The 16615-nt window shown below is 39.7% G+C and overlaps 1 protein-coding gene across 1 annotated transcript in view; it reads right to left on the bottom strand.

Moving 5' to 3' along the window:
• The window catches only part of nr2c2 (nuclear receptor subfamily 2, group C, member 2), a 46340-nt gene extending 31178 nt beyond the window's left edge, over positions 1-15162 (bottom strand). Inside the window, 1 exon segment of the mRNA XM_051921034.1 lies at positions 14982-15162. The gene's annotated coding sequence lies outside the window, so the exon portion shown is untranslated.
• Between the last annotated feature and the right edge of the window lie 1453 nt (positions 15163-16615).

The following is a 16615-nucleotide window of genomic DNA, read 5'->3' as shown; positions in this document are numbered from 1 at the left end:
AGATGCCAGTTCATCACTGACCACACTCTTGGCCAGTACCAATAAGCCTAAGATACACATCAGGTAGGGGCAAATACATGTGTTTAAAACATAAACAAAAACGGGGAATAAATAGAATTATAACCTTAATACCCACATAACTAAAATGCAATCAACTTTAAGAAAATGGATTAACGGACAGACAGTTACATTAATCAAAGTTTTATTGCCATACATCATAGCTGCTATGTTTGTTTTGTTATAGCCAAAAACAATTGTAACATAAGAAACATCTAAAAAGCGCCACAACATTAAAAGCAAAGCCAATAAATGACAATATAGCATATTTCATAAAACAAATACAGTATATAAGCCAAAAACACAAATTAGAATTGCACATTTGTTCCATATTAGTGCAGATAAAGTACAGTATGTAGTAAATCACTATAAAGAACAACTGATATACTGTAACTGTGTGTATTTTCAAATAAGATTTGCATTTTTCTACAGACTGGTTTATAGGCTTGTACTTTATACAAACAGCCTGCTGTTATTACAGTTGTGTAGATGGTTTTAAATTTGTTGCTCTTCCTTTTTTCTATAATCATTTCTTTTATTCCCAATATGTTCCTCAACCCAATGGTAGTAAATATTCTGAAAACTACATATCATTAACTTGTCATTTTTCAAAGACTAGGGGGCTCTGCCCCCTGCTTGTTTCAATAGCCAACGCCCGGGCAGGTACTACGCGCTAGCCACTTCATAGATGTACAATTTAAACAGATTGTTATTTTCATGGGAATTGTTACATATGTATAATAGACCTAACTATTTTACATTACAGCGAGTAATTAATCATAGTAAAAAATAGTAAAACGTAATAAATTGAAAGTAAATTATGTTTCATGTTCGTTAGAGGTATTCGTTGCGTTATATGTTCTTGTTCTGTTTGGCTTTGCAATTAAGACACAAATACTTTTTAAACTTACACTTTTACTGTAAAACTTCAGTAAAAACAATATTTGGAATTAACTTTACATCAATATCGCATTGAATTTTGATTCAGTGTTTGGACTTACATCGTGACAGCGCAACATATAACTGTCCGTGATTTGAATACCGTTTTTTTTCTCTCTAATAAATAAACAGACTTTTTTGAATGTTTGTCCCTGTGATTCGTTAATTGTCATAGCAAAAGCTATTCTAGCGAGAAACTGTAAACGTTTTAATACGAATGTCATATCAAGAGCCGAGAGCGCAGGAACTGTGTCTGTTAAAAGCATTCACACAAATCAGAAGTGAGAGGACCGTGGGCCATTAACCATAAATGGTTGAGAGGAGGGTGGGACTTGAACAAATCTCTTGGCAAAAGTCTCGTCTCGTCTCAAGATTTTCTTTTATAATAGAGAGAAATAAATGCCACAGTGAGATTAAATGTAATTTAACCAAAGTTCTGTTTAGCTCCTGTAATATTTCTACATGGTAGTATAGTCACACTATAGCATATGCAGAGTCTATAAAAAGTATTCACCCCTTGGATGTTTATCCCATGTTACTTATCATACAACACTGAATCACAGTGGATTTAATTTGGCTTTTCACTTTGCAGAGATCTATTTTAACTTTAGATCATCATCATAAAGTTCTTCCATGAGAACCCTGAATACAATGAGGACTGATCATTTATGTTAGGCAGAATGCCTAGAGAGGGCTGGGTGGTCTCGTGGCCCCCTGCAGATTTTATTTTTTTTTCTCCAGCCGTCTGGAGTTTTTTTGTTGTTTCTGTCCTCTCTGGCCATCGGACCTTACTTTTATTCAATGTTAATTTGTGTTCCCTCATTTTATTTCTTATTTATTTTGTCTTTTTTCTCTTCATCATGTAAAGCACTTTGAGCTGCATTATCTGTATGAAAATGTGCTATATAAATAAATGTTGTTGTTGTTTAACAGTAAAGCGTCTTTTTGTGCTGATCAGTGTCAAATAAGCCAAACAAAATTCTATGTGTTTCAGTGTCATATACCAATATCATATGAAAATGTCCATGAGGGTGAAAACTCTTCACAGGCACTTCATGGTGTTACAGTTTATCATAATCCATGCCACCTCATACTGTGTCTTATTAAATACTAGCCACAGTACCTGTCAAAGACAGTAATAGAATCATTTAAAAACATTTGCTCTCTCTTGCTCTACATGTACTTTCAGCACCTTTCCTCTGTATTTGCGTGTGTGTGTGAACATCTCTTCACTAGTGCGTTCCTGTAAAGCCTTCTTCTCACTCTTATTATTTTCAAGGAGCCTTTCTCGGCTCTGATCCAGTTTTATAAAGTATCTATCTATCTATCTATCTATCTATCTATAGTTTCTGTCTTTAAATGGCGACTCCTTCATCGTGCACCTTTACTCATTCTCGTGCATCTCACACTCGCACTTCCTCTTTCATTGTGTCACCAAAGCCAAACTGACTAATCAGATGGCTCTGAGGGACTGGATCCATAGACCTCAGTGTTTTATTATAGAGTAGATTTTTAATGCGTATTTTATTATTTATGTGTGATTTCATTGCTGGAGCTATAGTGGAAAAGTTACATTCCCAGCTCAATAAATGTAGACCAGTTTGATTCATTCATTCTTCTTGTGTTTGTCTAAGATTCATCCATGCACTCTGTCCCCCACCCCGTCCAAAAAAATGAAGTTGGGCTCACTGGTGACTCTAAACTGGCCCCATATGAGTGAATGTAGATGTGCGTGTGACTCACAATACACCAGTGTCCCACCCAATGCTGGATCTAGCCTGTGTCCACCACAATCCTGAAATAAAGGCTGAAGGTTAATACTAAGTTTCATGTACTATTTTTTAAAATATCTTGATCTATTCAGCATTCTAAACCCACACTAATGAGAATAGCACTAAACAAAAATAAATTAAGTTTAAAGTTGCCTCCAGTACCTACATGTTTCCCTAGAAAAAGATATTAACTGTCTCATCAGTGCTGAGTGGTGGCTCAGAGGCTAGAGATCTGCACTGGCAATCGGAAGGTTGCCGGTTTGAAACCCATAAAATGCCAATAGGGACTCTGCACTATTGGGCCCTTGAGCAAGGCCCTTAACCTGCAATTGCTGAGCACTTTGAGTAGTGAGAAAAGCGCTATATAAATGCAAAGAATTATTATTATTATTATTATTATTAGTCTGTCTCCTCTTACCAGTTCGCACTGAGTTAGTATGCTTTTAAAAATAGCTTCTAGTACATCGCTTTTCTACATTTTCACACTAAGACATACATTTTAATAAACAGAATTGCCGCTTCAAACTCCTGAAAAATTGCACCATGTCTCATTTCTTTTTATACTGTTATTTATGTCACAATGCTACTCTTTCTTTAAAAGAATTCATACATTGCTATAAATCATCTGCTAAAAAAGGGTGCATCTGGTGTTAATATATAAATAACAGCAGGTGCTTTATCAGCGGTTCTGTTTTTTAGCACATCTTTTTCTTTAGCTCTAACATCTGTTCAAAATTAATTATAAAACACTTTACAAATTCTTCCAAGAATGCATAAAACACAACCACCTTTTAAATCGGGGGTCATTAACTCCGGTCCTGGAGGGCCGCAGTGGCTGCAGGTTTTCATTCTAACCCTTTTCTTAATGAGTGACCTGTTTTTGCTGCTAATTAACTTCTTTTGAATTCATTTTAACTGACTTGTTCTTGAAGACTCAGACCCCTTAATTGTTTCTTTTTCCTTAATTAGCAGCCATATAATAATGAGATACAAAATGAGCCAAAACAACTGGTGTCCATCATACAATATCTGAAAATAAAGAAAGGTGAAGGTCTCAGGAATGTCAATCTGCTCAGGTCCCCAAAACATTTTAACAGGGCTCTTATAGTAAGAGAAAATCAACAATTTCGGACATGTCTGCTAATACACCACGAGAGCAGCAACAAGCCATGAAATTAAAGAACAAGTTTAATCAATGACAAGAATTGGCACCTCATTAAGCAGCTGGTTGGAGTGAAATTGGCTGGAGTCTGAGTCCCTGACTTCGTTGACCTGCTGTTGGCTCCCTCACTTCACATTTAATTTCTCTTTGGGTGTCATTTATGGAAAGTAATGAAGCCATTCAGAGGAACAAATCTTAAAAAAAGCAATTCAATTAAAATGAATTCACAAGAAGTTAATTAGCAGTGCAAACAGTGCACTGACTAAAAAAAATTATTAGAATGTAAACCTGCAGCCACGGTGGTCCTCCAGGACTGGACTTGGCGACTCCTGTTTTAAAGGCTCCTAAACAACAACAACATTTATTTCTATAGCACATTTTCATACAAATAATGTAGCTCAAAGTGCTTTACAAGATGAAGAAAGAGAAAAAAGACAAAGAAAGAATTAAAATCAGAGAACACTAATTAACATAGAATAAAAGTAAGGTCCGATGGCCAGGGAGGTCAGAAAAAACAAAAAAAAAACTCCAGACGGCTGGAGAAAAAATACAATCTGCAGGGGTCCTGAGGCCATGAGACCACCCAGCCCTAACATAAATGACCTCAGTCAGTCCTCATTGTATTCAGGGTTCTCATGGAAGGACTTGATGATGACTGGACTTCTGGCCTTTAATCCATCAAGCCATCTAAAAAAATAGTTTAGCTTTGAAAATCCCTTTTTTGTGTTTTTTGTTTTCCTCACACATTTTAAAGATACTATAGATGCACACTGTAGGTATACATAACTATGCGACTCTTCAGTTCCACCAGTGGGGGGTAAACGTTGAACATTATTCAAGTTATTGTCTGTTTTTTTTACCTGCATTTTTATTACTCTTTAATTTAATATTTTTTTGCTGCTGGAGTATGTGAATTTCCCCTTGGGATTAATAAAGTATCTATCTATCTATCTATCTATCTATCTATCTATCTATCTATCTATCTACATGGCTGTCTTAACAGCATCATAGGTCCCCAGGCAAGTTAGTGCAATGGGTCTCCTGTTTTGATAGTGGAACAGAAAAATACATAGGCATCAGAACCATCGTGGGCACCCGGGGCCCCCAGCCAGTGCCCATATGTTAAGATGGCCCAGGGTGTGGGTGGGTTTATGAATGACGGAGACATGACACCTCACTGCTGTAGTACAAGCTCCAGCCCCTGTCACGGTAAAAACAAATAGAAAATGTTGACAGATGACTACATAAGTGAGGTCTGCTGTGCACTGATGTCCCATCAAGGCTGGTTCCTGCCTTGCACGATGCTGCAGGGGTAGGTTAGGATTATCCATCCAGCTTAAAGCAATGTCTGTAATGGGATGGATAAATGTGATATTGTGGCTTGTTGTTAAGGACCGATCCCTGCCTTACAGGACTGATTCTAACACCTCAGGACCGTTATGATTGACAAAAGGGAATCCTCTTATCATCTGGGAGTGTTAACAGCATACAGTGTGAAGGGCTGTCATCACATCTAGCGTTTGTTACTACTTTATGTCCAGCGCCAAAAGGGGAATCATCAAGTGGGAGGATGAATGCACACATGAAGTGTAAGGTGGGCTGTCATTGTGTTAAGAACTTAAGGGCAAAAAAAAAGGAGGACTGACAGAAGGGCAATATCTCCCCCAGGACACAAGAAGGCAGCCCCCCTGGACTGCATTGGGGCCATGGGCTTTGAGCATCAGGGGGCACCTGGATGATCCCGGAGCCCTGGACTGCAGCACTTCCGCCACACCAGGAAGTGCTGCAGGAAAATCATCAGGGTGCGCCTGGAGCACATCCGGGTGCAACATAAAAGGGGCCGCCTCACTCCATTCAGAGAGATGGAGCCGGAGTCGGGAGGCAGAAGACAGAGCTCGCAGGAGAGGAGTGGAGGCAGCAGGAAAGAGAGAGGGAGAAAGAGGACTGAGAGAAGAAGAACGGAGTGAGCATTGTTGTTGCTGGCTTGGGCGAGTTCGAAAAATAAATGTGTGTATTTTGGGACTTGTGTGTCCTGTAATCAGTCAGTGTCAAGGCTGATCTTCCACACCATGTTCAATGAAATGCATTGCCCTTGTGGCCAGGTAAGCAGAATACTCAAAATTAATTAATGTTGCACTTTGTGTTTTATTAAAAAAAAAACAGGGGGGTCAAGCCCCCTGGTGCCTTTGGCGCCCAACCCCCAGTTGTGGCCAGAATATTAGTAAAAAAAATCTGTAAATGTACAAAAGAAAAATTATTATTTAATGGAGTAAAAAATCATGAAATGAGAATAAAATATTTACTCTCTTACCGATTGGAGTATTCCCATTAAACTGAGGTCCATTATGCTCAATGACTATTTATAAGAGACTAAATAAACGATCCATTCGTTTTAACTGACATTATTATAGATTAACAAAACTTTTTTTTTAAAAAAATGACTAATTTAAATAACAGGAAAAATCACTAAAGTGGTGTGCAATGGGTCATCGTAACTTGACCTTCAGCTAACTAAATCACCTGAATACAAACACTGGTGTTATGAATAGATCATTTTTTTTGTAATAGTTTGTTCCTGTGAAAGAAAGTTTACTCAATCAAAAATAAAAGCCATGACTTTCTTGATATTTTCATTTATAATTTAGAAACGGAATAAGAATATGAAAATCTAACAATATCAAATTAAAGTTCGATAAATTCTGAAAAGAATGATACCAAACATACTGTACATATGTAGGTTTTAAAATAAGCCCGATTTAAAGCGTGACAACAAACGTCACTATAACGTAGTGAGATATATATATATATATATATATATATATATATATATATATATGAATGAGAGAGAGAGAGAGATAACAAGCATTCTTTCAAATGCAATTTTACAAAGAAACTAGCCACAGTAGACAGTTAACAGAACAATTTAAAACTACTTGCTATCTCTATGCCCTATGCCCTATGTATACCTTCATTGCCGATCCTCTGTAATAATAATAATAATACATTTTATTTATATAGCGCCTTTCCCATGCTCAAGGCACTTAACAAACCAGATAAATAAATAAAGAAGATTAAGACAGTAAATTCTGAAAAAAACAGACAACATAATTGATGGTCTAGCACACACATACAGGTTACACTGGCATCTTGACAGAGAAGTAAACTGAGAGAAAGGTAATAAAGTCAAGTAGAGCTAAAAGCCTTCCTGAACAGATGAGTTTTGAGTTGTTTTTTAAAAGAATTCATGGAGTCAGCTGACCTGATTAATTTCGGTAGGTCATTCCAGAGTCTGGGCGCTATACAACTGAAGGCCCTGTCACCCATAGAGTGTAGATTAGTGAGGGGCACAACAAGATTACCAGAATCAGAGGACCTTAGTGGGCGGGCAGGCACATAGTGATGGAGGAGGTCACTGATGTAGTTTGGTGTGAGGTTATTTAAAGCTTTGTAGGTTATTAGTAGGATTTTATATTCGATTCCGTAGGACACAGGGAGCCAGTGAAGACGGAGCAGGATGGGTGTGATGTGCTCGCTGCTGCTGGTTCGAGTAAGGACTCTTGCAGCTGAGTTTTGAATAAGCTGGAGCTGTGATATAAGATTAGAAGGGGCACCTGCCAGTAGGGAATTACAATAATTGATGCGGGATGTGATAAAAGCATGGACAAGTTTCTCAGCATTAGAGAAGAAGAGGAAGGAGCGAACACGGGATATGTTACGGAGGTGAAAGTAAGAAAGTTTCTTAATGTGATTTATGTGGGTGGAATAAGTGAGGGAGGAATCAAAAATGACACCAAGATTTTTTACAGTAGAGGCAGGTCTGATGAGATCACTGCCAAGATGGACTGGGAAGGAGCTCATTTTATTAAGTTGCATTTTAGTCCCAATTTGCAGGAGTTCAGTTTTATTGCAATTTAATTTTAAAGAGTTCTGCTCCATCCAGGTTTTAATTTCACTAAGGCAGGTTGTGAGCTGAGAAAGCGCTGATGAAGTTCCACTTTTAACATTGAAGTAGAGCTGGGTATCATCTGCATAAAAATGATAACCCAATCCATAACTATGGATAATATGGCCAAGGGGAAGCATATAAATACAGAAAAGCAGAGGACCAAGGACAGAGCCCTGAGGGACTCCTTGTGTGACTGGCACGGAGTTGGATCTGCTGTTGCCAAGACTAACAAACTCTTGCCTATCAGTCAGATAGGACTTGAACCACTGGAGGGCAGTGCCAGAGACACCCAGCATGTTCTCCATTCTGGACAGTAGGATGTCATGTCTGACTGTGTCAAATGCTGCACTGAGGTCTAACAGAATTAATATGCTAGTTTGTCCAGAGTCTGCTGCCATAAGCAAATCACTGGTTACCCGTAGCAGAGCAGTTTCACAGCTGTGCCGTGCCCTGAATCCAGACTGAAAGGGTTCCATCAAATTATTAGAGGTTAGGTAATTGGTGAGTTGGGAAGCTACAACACGCTCAAGAACTTTTGACAGGAAAGGTAAGTGGGAAATAGGCCGGAAATTGTTAAGATTGTCAGCATCAAGGCCAGACTTTTTTAACATTGGGGTTACAGAAGCAATCTGTAGTTCCGTGTGTCTGAACATCTCTTCACTGGTGCTCCCTTTCTCAAGGAGGTTCCCGGAAAGCCTGCTTCTCAGACTCTGTCATTATTTTGGACGCACCTTTCTCACCTCCTGTCGTTTTATACTTTCCATCTTTAAAGGCAACTCTTTAAGCATGTCTCATACACCTTTAGTCCTCCTTGTGCATCTCACACTCGCACTTCCTCTTTCGTGGCATCACCAAAGCCAAACCGACCAATCCGATTGCTCAGAGGGACTGGACCCACAGACCTTAGTGTTTTATTGTATACCACAGGGGTTCTCAAAGTCAGTCCTGGGGGTCCACTGTGGTTTTTGCTTCAACCTGATTCATAATCAGTGACAATAACTGAGTAACACTGATCTCAATTAATTAGCTGGCATTTTTTTCTCTTCTCTTATTCCACATTAAGAAAGCACAGAGGCATGATTTTTACATTTATAAGATATTTAGAAATATTTCAGTTTTGCTATAGATTTAAATGCTTAAGTCACTTTTGTTGCTTTCATTATATTTTACCCTCTCTCTCCCTTCATTGTATCTTAATAATGACCATTAAAAACGAGCAGAGGAGACACCCAGGCAAACAACACGGAATCATGAAAGGCTGCAACTACTTTAGCGTAAGACCCACTAAATAGAAAACAATGGATTAATTAAACAATAAGAACACCCGGAGAAACAGAATGAAAATCAAAATGAAAATATTGTTAAAAAGAAAAAAAAATACATTATTCCCATATAACTGCTTAGTACATTTTAATTTTTTTTTTTTTTTTTTTAACCAAACCTACTTTTCTAATTTCTCCATCCGTCTGAGTTTTTTTGTTTTTTTCTGCCCTCCCTGGGCATCACACCTTACTCTTATTCTATGTTAATTAGTGTTGTCTTATTTTAATTCTTACTTTGTCTTTTTTTCTCTTTTCTTCACCATGTAAAGCACTTTGAGCTACATTATTTGTATGAAAATGTGTTCTAGTAATAAATGTTGTTGTATATTGTTCCCAAAACACAGAATCTGGGAAATAACAGTTCATTTAATTAGCCCAGGATATCAATTAAAAACAGAAGCTGGTTGGAACAAACAACCCGCAGCCCGTGGGTCCCCAGGACCGACATTCAGAACCCGTAGTATAACAGATATGTAGAGAAAAGGAGAGGTGTGGGCACATACTACTACATGCATAAAGCATCCGCCCACTTGCAAAACTGCTCATCCTGAGAAGGGTCGAGGAGAAACTGGAGCCTATCCCAACAGGAACAACCCCTGGACAGGGCATTACATAAAACATACAGAAACAAAATGACTAAAGATTTTGACTGTAAATGACTACTGAACAAATATCTCATTCGTGTCTGTAAAAAGAATCCCATGCTAACTTTCTTATATGCTTGTCCAATATAGAATGTATTTTAATCTTATTGAACCAAAAAATAAAATGGAAGGTAAAATTGAAAGGTAGGTAAGCAAACCCATTAGCAGTATGCCATCTACGGGAATAAAAAAGCAATTTGTTTGTTATGCAAGTTTCAATTAAATGCTTTGTGTCTACTTTAACCTTAAATTCACAAACAATTCCTTAATAGTTGTCATCAATGAATTGCTCTTTTATGGCAAAACAAATGCTGCAAAACTCAACCGTAATCATTATTTCCCCACCTCTGTTAGCCACAAGGGGACTGTACTGTTTGCGCTTATTTATCAATTCATTTAGTAAACCAGCTTTTCTAGTACAGGGTAACTAGATTGGATAGATAGATAGATAGATAGATAGATAGATAGATAGATAGATAGATAGATAGATAGATAGATAGATAGATTTTAATTTTAGTGTAGTCAGATAGATAGATAGATAGATAGATAGATAGATAGATAGATAGATAGATAGATAGATAGATAGATAGATAGATAGATAGATAGATAGATATTAATTTTAGTGTAGTCAGATAGATAGATAGATAGATAGATAGATAGATAGATAGATAGATTTTAATTTTAGTGTAGTCAGATAGATAGATAGATAGATAGATAGATAGATAGATAGATATTAATTTTAGTGTAGTCAGATAGATAGATAGATAGATAGATAGATAGATAGATAGATAGATAGATAGATAGATAGATAGATAGATAGATAGATAGATACTTTATTAATCCCCAAAGGGAAATTCACATTCACACTACGATCCAAACCCAACTATAACGAGAACCCGGGCCCCTGGGAGGATGTCCAATTTAATTAACAGACTGAACAGAACGTATTGTATAGAACATCTTCCTAAATAGCAAAAGCCCTACCTAGCTACTTTAGACATACAGCATCAGCTGTTCCATAATGTTGTGATGCTGACACACGGACTTGCTCAGGATCACACAAGCAGTTAATTGTGAGGATGGAGGCCATGAACATGGAGTTTACAGAACATCGCTTTAGCCACTGGGGAGGTGCACAGTCTATCAAGACGTAGTTTGTTATCCGAGTATGCTTTTTCCATTACAGGGTTACATGGAGCCAAAACCTGTCCCAGTAGCACTGGGTGCAAAACAAAAACAAATTTCTAGATGAGGCACCGCATCATCAAGTTGAGTTTATTAATGGAGTGAAATAGTTATTTTCACGTGCAATTAACACACAATACTCTTAGCAAGTGCAAACTTTAAGTTCAGGCATTACCAGCATGGAAACATGGAACAAGTATAAAAACAATGGATAATTATCAGTATGGCATAATTTCAAACTGTTGACCTATTTAAACCTTATAAAGGGGAGAAAAAAAATTCACAATGAATAGAAAATTGTCTACAGATACTCATACTGAGCCACTTTAGAGATATCAATCAATACACTGGTTTCTTTTTTTACTTTTCGGTGTACAACTTATTTTTTGAGGAAAATGCTAGGTGGCTCAGTGCTTAGCCTAGTTACCTCACACCTCTCCAGTCCCAAGATTAAATCCCAGATTTAACACAGACTGTGTGATATTTGCACATTTGTTCTGTGTCGGTGTGCGTTTTTTTCAGTTTCCCCACACTTCCCGAACAGGTGTAGTTTAGGTTAATTGATGACTATATAGACGCACGGCGTAAGAGAGGCTGGTGGCTTCTGCATAAATCTGTTAAGATAACCTCTAGCCTCTTACAGTGGATATGAAAAGTCTACACACCCCTGCTAAAATCACAGATTTTGTGTAATAAAAAAATGTAACCAAGATAAATCCTGTCAGATCTTATTCCACCAAAGAAGGTGAAAACAAATCAGAAATTGTTTAGTGAGGAAAGTGGGGTGTGTAGAATTTTTATATCTACTGTATTGAAACGATGGTTTCTGAATAGTAGATGTATGAGTAGATGGAATATGAATGAATGTAGCTAAAGTAATTTTTTGTGTAAATATGCCTATACTTTATATAAGTAAGGTATTCCTTGCAATAAAGTTGGAAGGATGATAATACCCCTTTCATGTAGCATCGCCACAGTGCATTCTGCAGCTGAACCCTGAATAGCATTATAAACAAATCAAGTCAAGTTGGGGAGCATGCACTGGTACAGTGCGTTGCCGCACCCACTACATGACGAAACAGCTCAGGATCCCGGTTTGCAACCCCCCAGGCAGACACGCGGTCCAGTCCTACCCTCCGGAAATGACCCTCTATCTGCCGCGGTGTTACATGGGCCTGGTCCAGCCACTCAGGTCCCCAACAATGAGGATCATACGAGCTGGATCACCCTCGGGGAAACGCACCACATGTCCGTAGTGCCGTAACTGACGCTCCCTCATAATGCAGGTCATATGCCTCATTCGGGACTCCGTGAGCAACACAAAGTCAAACCAACGGTACCCAAGGATTTTCCAGAGAGACACTGTACCAAAGGAGTCCAGTCTTCGTCTCAGGTCACTGGAGAGCGTCCATGTCTCACAACCATATAGCAAGACAGGAAGCACCAGGACTCTAAAGACATGGACCTTCATCCTTTTGCATAGATAACGGGAGCACCACACACCCTTTTACAGAGACCTCATGACCCACATGTTCACCCAATCCGTCTACTGACTTCATGGGAAGAATCACCAGAGACATGAATGTCACTGCCGAGGTCAGTAAACCTCTCGACGAGGTCGACACTCTCTCCGCAGACTGACACACTGCTGATGGCCGCGCCCACAAGGTCATTAAAGGCCTGGATCTTGTTTTTTATCCAGGACACTTGCAAGCCCAGACACTCCGACTCTTGAGACTTCTGATCAGTGCCTCCATTGACTCCGCGAAGATCACAGCATCATCAGCAAAGTCAAGATCCGTGAATCTTTCTTCACCAATAGATGCCCCACAGCCGCTACACCCCATGACCTTGCCCAACACCCAGTCCATACAAGCATTGAACAGAGTCAGAGCAAAAACAGAACCCTGACGTACCCCAGAATAAACTGGGAAAAACACAGAGGTCCTGCCTCCCCATTTCAAACATTGGGAAAAAAATGGCAAAACGAGGAGAAATTAATGGATGCATTACCATACATCTATTACTGAATCTGCCCAATCCGGCTAACATTCATTGCGGCAAAAATCTATATCAATTCTTTCTGCACCAATAATCAAAGTTCTCGACCTGCCTCCTACTCTGTCTCACCCCCCCTTATCGATTACAAACAAAAGTGCAGACTCATCTGAGAATTTCTGAAAGTGCCATGACCAAGTGTTATACTCATAGCCAGAGGTGATCAGAGTGAAGAGAGAAGGAGACAGGCCTGTTCCTTGTGGTGCTCATTAATCCCATTGGGATTAATAAAGTATCTATCTATCTATCTATCTACAGGCGCCTTGAACCTCACAAACTCTGGTGTGCCAGACAGATAGTCCATTATCAAGGCCTCTAAAGGCTCATCAAACCTGCAAATTTCTGAGGTTACCCCTTTAACAGGGATGGCTGATTGATACTGAAGGCACTGGAGAAATTAAAAAACAAAATCATAATCCTCACAGTTCTGCAAGCTTTGTCCAGGTGAGAACAAGCCTTGTGGAGCAGATAAATAACTGGATCCTTCGCTCAAATCTTTGTTAGAGAAGCTAATATCAGTGGATCAGCAATCACCAGTACAAGCAAAGGTGCAAACAATACTGAATGCAGGAGGGGGAGCAATGATTTCACTGCCATGTGTTTTGTGCAACATATTTTAACTACTACTATATATAACAGTGTCATATATTGTATACTAGCCATATTTACCTGTTATAGGTGGATAACATATTGAACATTACTCGTATTAATATATCATTCGAAAGGCATTGTGGTGTAGTGGTTAAAGAATTGGACCTCAAACTGTGAGGTCACAATTTGAAATTCTGCTACTGACACTGTGTGACCCTGAGCATGTCGCTTCACCTGCCTCTTGCTCCAATTGGAAAATCAAAAGAAATGCAACCAATTGTATCACAAGATGTTACAAGTCGCCTTGGTTAAAGGTGTCAACCAAAAAATAAGTAATAATAATTCAGTGACGTGTAATTTCAAAGTAAGTCTGGCAGTCTATATAACAGGCGCTATATAAAGAATACACATAACTGACTTTCAAAATAAATTAGGCGCTCTGATTTGGGCTTTCCAAGCTAGAAGTCGAATTCATTTTCACATACTATATTTTCTCCAGCAAGACGTGCACTCCAATCTAATATTAGGAAATGTCTATGTCTATATATCTAAGCGGCTGTTTCGATCCACGTCTAAAAACTACTCGTCTAAACTTCGGATTTTTCCGCCGCCACTCGGGCCTCCCCGTCATCACACCTGCATTGGGGTAGAGTCGAGCTGCCTGACTCGCTTCCCGATTGGTTTCTCTGCATGTCTTTTTAAAAATTCTTTTCAGTCGCTGTCTCTTTTAGAGAGTTAAAAAAAAATACACAAGCCAAAAAAAAAAAAAAAACGACCAAGATGGAGAATCTGGCGTAACGCCAAGAAACCCACTGCAGCCATCGGAAACGCCATCCAGTTTTATCGTGCAGCACAAAAAGCCGTCTGAAACGGGTGCAGTCGTCGTTTTCTTTTGTTTTGTCATTAAACACAATAAAACGAATTCGTCTTCTATGATCCCGCCCGGCTGTTTATGCAGGCAACCCCGTCCAACCAGGCCCCTGTCCCCGGGAAGGCAAAGGTAAAAGGGTCGGGTTCAGCTGCGCGATGAACTGCGGCAGTTTCTACTTTTCCATCCAGGCCCTCGGAAAGCGCCGGTAGCACTCTACAGCCCACCGCTACACACAGCGGTATTCAAAGGACCCTCATAATGCAGACAAATAATCGGTTAATGATTACATAAAATGTACGCCCTTTTAAACTACGCGGCCAGAGGTAGCGCGAGCGACTCCGCAGACTCGCCATCCAAACTCGCATTAAGCGCATTTCGGCCCGACGTGTCGGAATATGCATTTAAATCAAGAATGAAAAAGGCAACTAGCTTACCTCTCAGGAAAATTCGACGATTTATCGCTCTCAGGTGTTAAAAAAAATATTTGTTATTGTTTTTCTTCTGTGAAAGGTCATAGTTCGTGACCCCTGTCCGCCAGTTTTTTCTTCTTCCTCCTCCAGCGCTCTTCTCTTTCCTCACAAAACGCGTAGCGAGAGCCAGACAGCGCGTGACGTCACTCGTCTGCTCAGGGCGGCGGCCGCTGATTGGACACACAGCGCGCTTAACGGCGCCCGGCTTGTCGTCTTCTGCTGCCTTTCATTTCGGGCTTTTTAATGCTCCATGAAGGGACTGCGCTGGATCGCAGGGGCTACCTGTAGGAGTGATGTGGCGCACGGAAAAAAAAATAAACCTGCGAAGGTTTCCAGATCCTCTCGGGCATCCAAGGCTGTCCGAAAAACATGGTGATGCATTGGCGTATTGGGTCTATGGGCAGACATACAGTATACGGAGCTGAATAATTATAAGACGACAGTCCAGGAAATACTGTTGACCAGAGGACACAATGGTGCCCAATAAAGCAAGTTTTCTCACACTGATTGAACATCATTGTCGACGGTTCCCGTAAAGACCTATCTAGTGATATTTGGGTCTCACTGGACTCAGATACTTTGCCTGCAGAAGGTATTCAGACCTCTTCACTTTCTGCACATTTTGTTATGTTGCATCCTTGTGCTAAACTCACTTAAGTTCAGATTTTCACCACATTAGGCAACACTCAATACCCTAAAATGACAAACACTGTACAGGAGTTTTAACCCTAACCCTAGCTGACGTATATTTGTGGAATGGGTTGACAAAACAAAGCAAACGTTTATATGTTTTTAAACAGTGACCCTGTTGTCATTGCTAGCTGTCCCATCCATCATCCACACTGCCTCTCTATCAACATCTCTGCCCACATGAGTCGAGAATTTCTTCTTTGTGGGTCTGATTGGATTCCAGAATTGCAGTAACTCCTTGCTTGGGTTTTAACGGTCAATGCTGTCATGTCTGACTCATCCTCTTAGTTCCATCCATCCATCCATTATCCAACAAGCTATATCCTAACTACAGGGTCACGGGGGTCTGCTGGAGCCAATCCCAGCCAACACAGGGTGCAAGGCAGGAAACCATCCCTGGGCAGGGCGCCAGCCCACTGCAGCTCTCTTAGTTCAAGGTGGACAATTTGTAGCACCAAAATTATAAAGAAAAGTCAGCATAGCACAAGTTAAACAACCCTTTGATCCTCCTCTGTGTTGAGCTGCACTTCCACTCTCGATCGCGCTTCACCCAACACCACCCACAAAAGTGCATGATACTCCTTTTGATATTACAGTAGATAGAAGCAGCACTTAGGTGTTACCCGGATAAGGAATGTTAAGCTCTGATCATTTTGTCTGCTAGTCTGGCTACAGTCTGTTCTGATGTTTAATTTGTTCTGAGCCAGCAGGTGGCACTGGTGCGCAAAAACAAAACACCGGGTCTCCCAGGATTGAAATTTTCAGCTCCAAAGGAGTCCATGTTATCCGTATCATCCTAGAACGCAACAATGCAAACTTTGGTTCAGACACGGTCAAAGGATGTAGAATTGTATAGGGAACATACAGTTAGACATTTTGTTTTAACATAGATAGACAGGTGGACAGAC

Source organism: Erpetoichthys calabaricus, chromosome 18, assembly GCF_900747795.2.
Source record: "Erpetoichthys calabaricus chromosome 18, fErpCal1.3, whole genome shotgun sequence".
Lineage (NCBI taxonomy): Eukaryota > Metazoa > Chordata > Cladistia > Polypteriformes > Polypteridae > Erpetoichthys > Erpetoichthys calabaricus.
The sequence above is the reverse complement of the archived record's forward strand: the minus strand, read 5'-3'. Positions and strand labels throughout refer to the sequence as shown.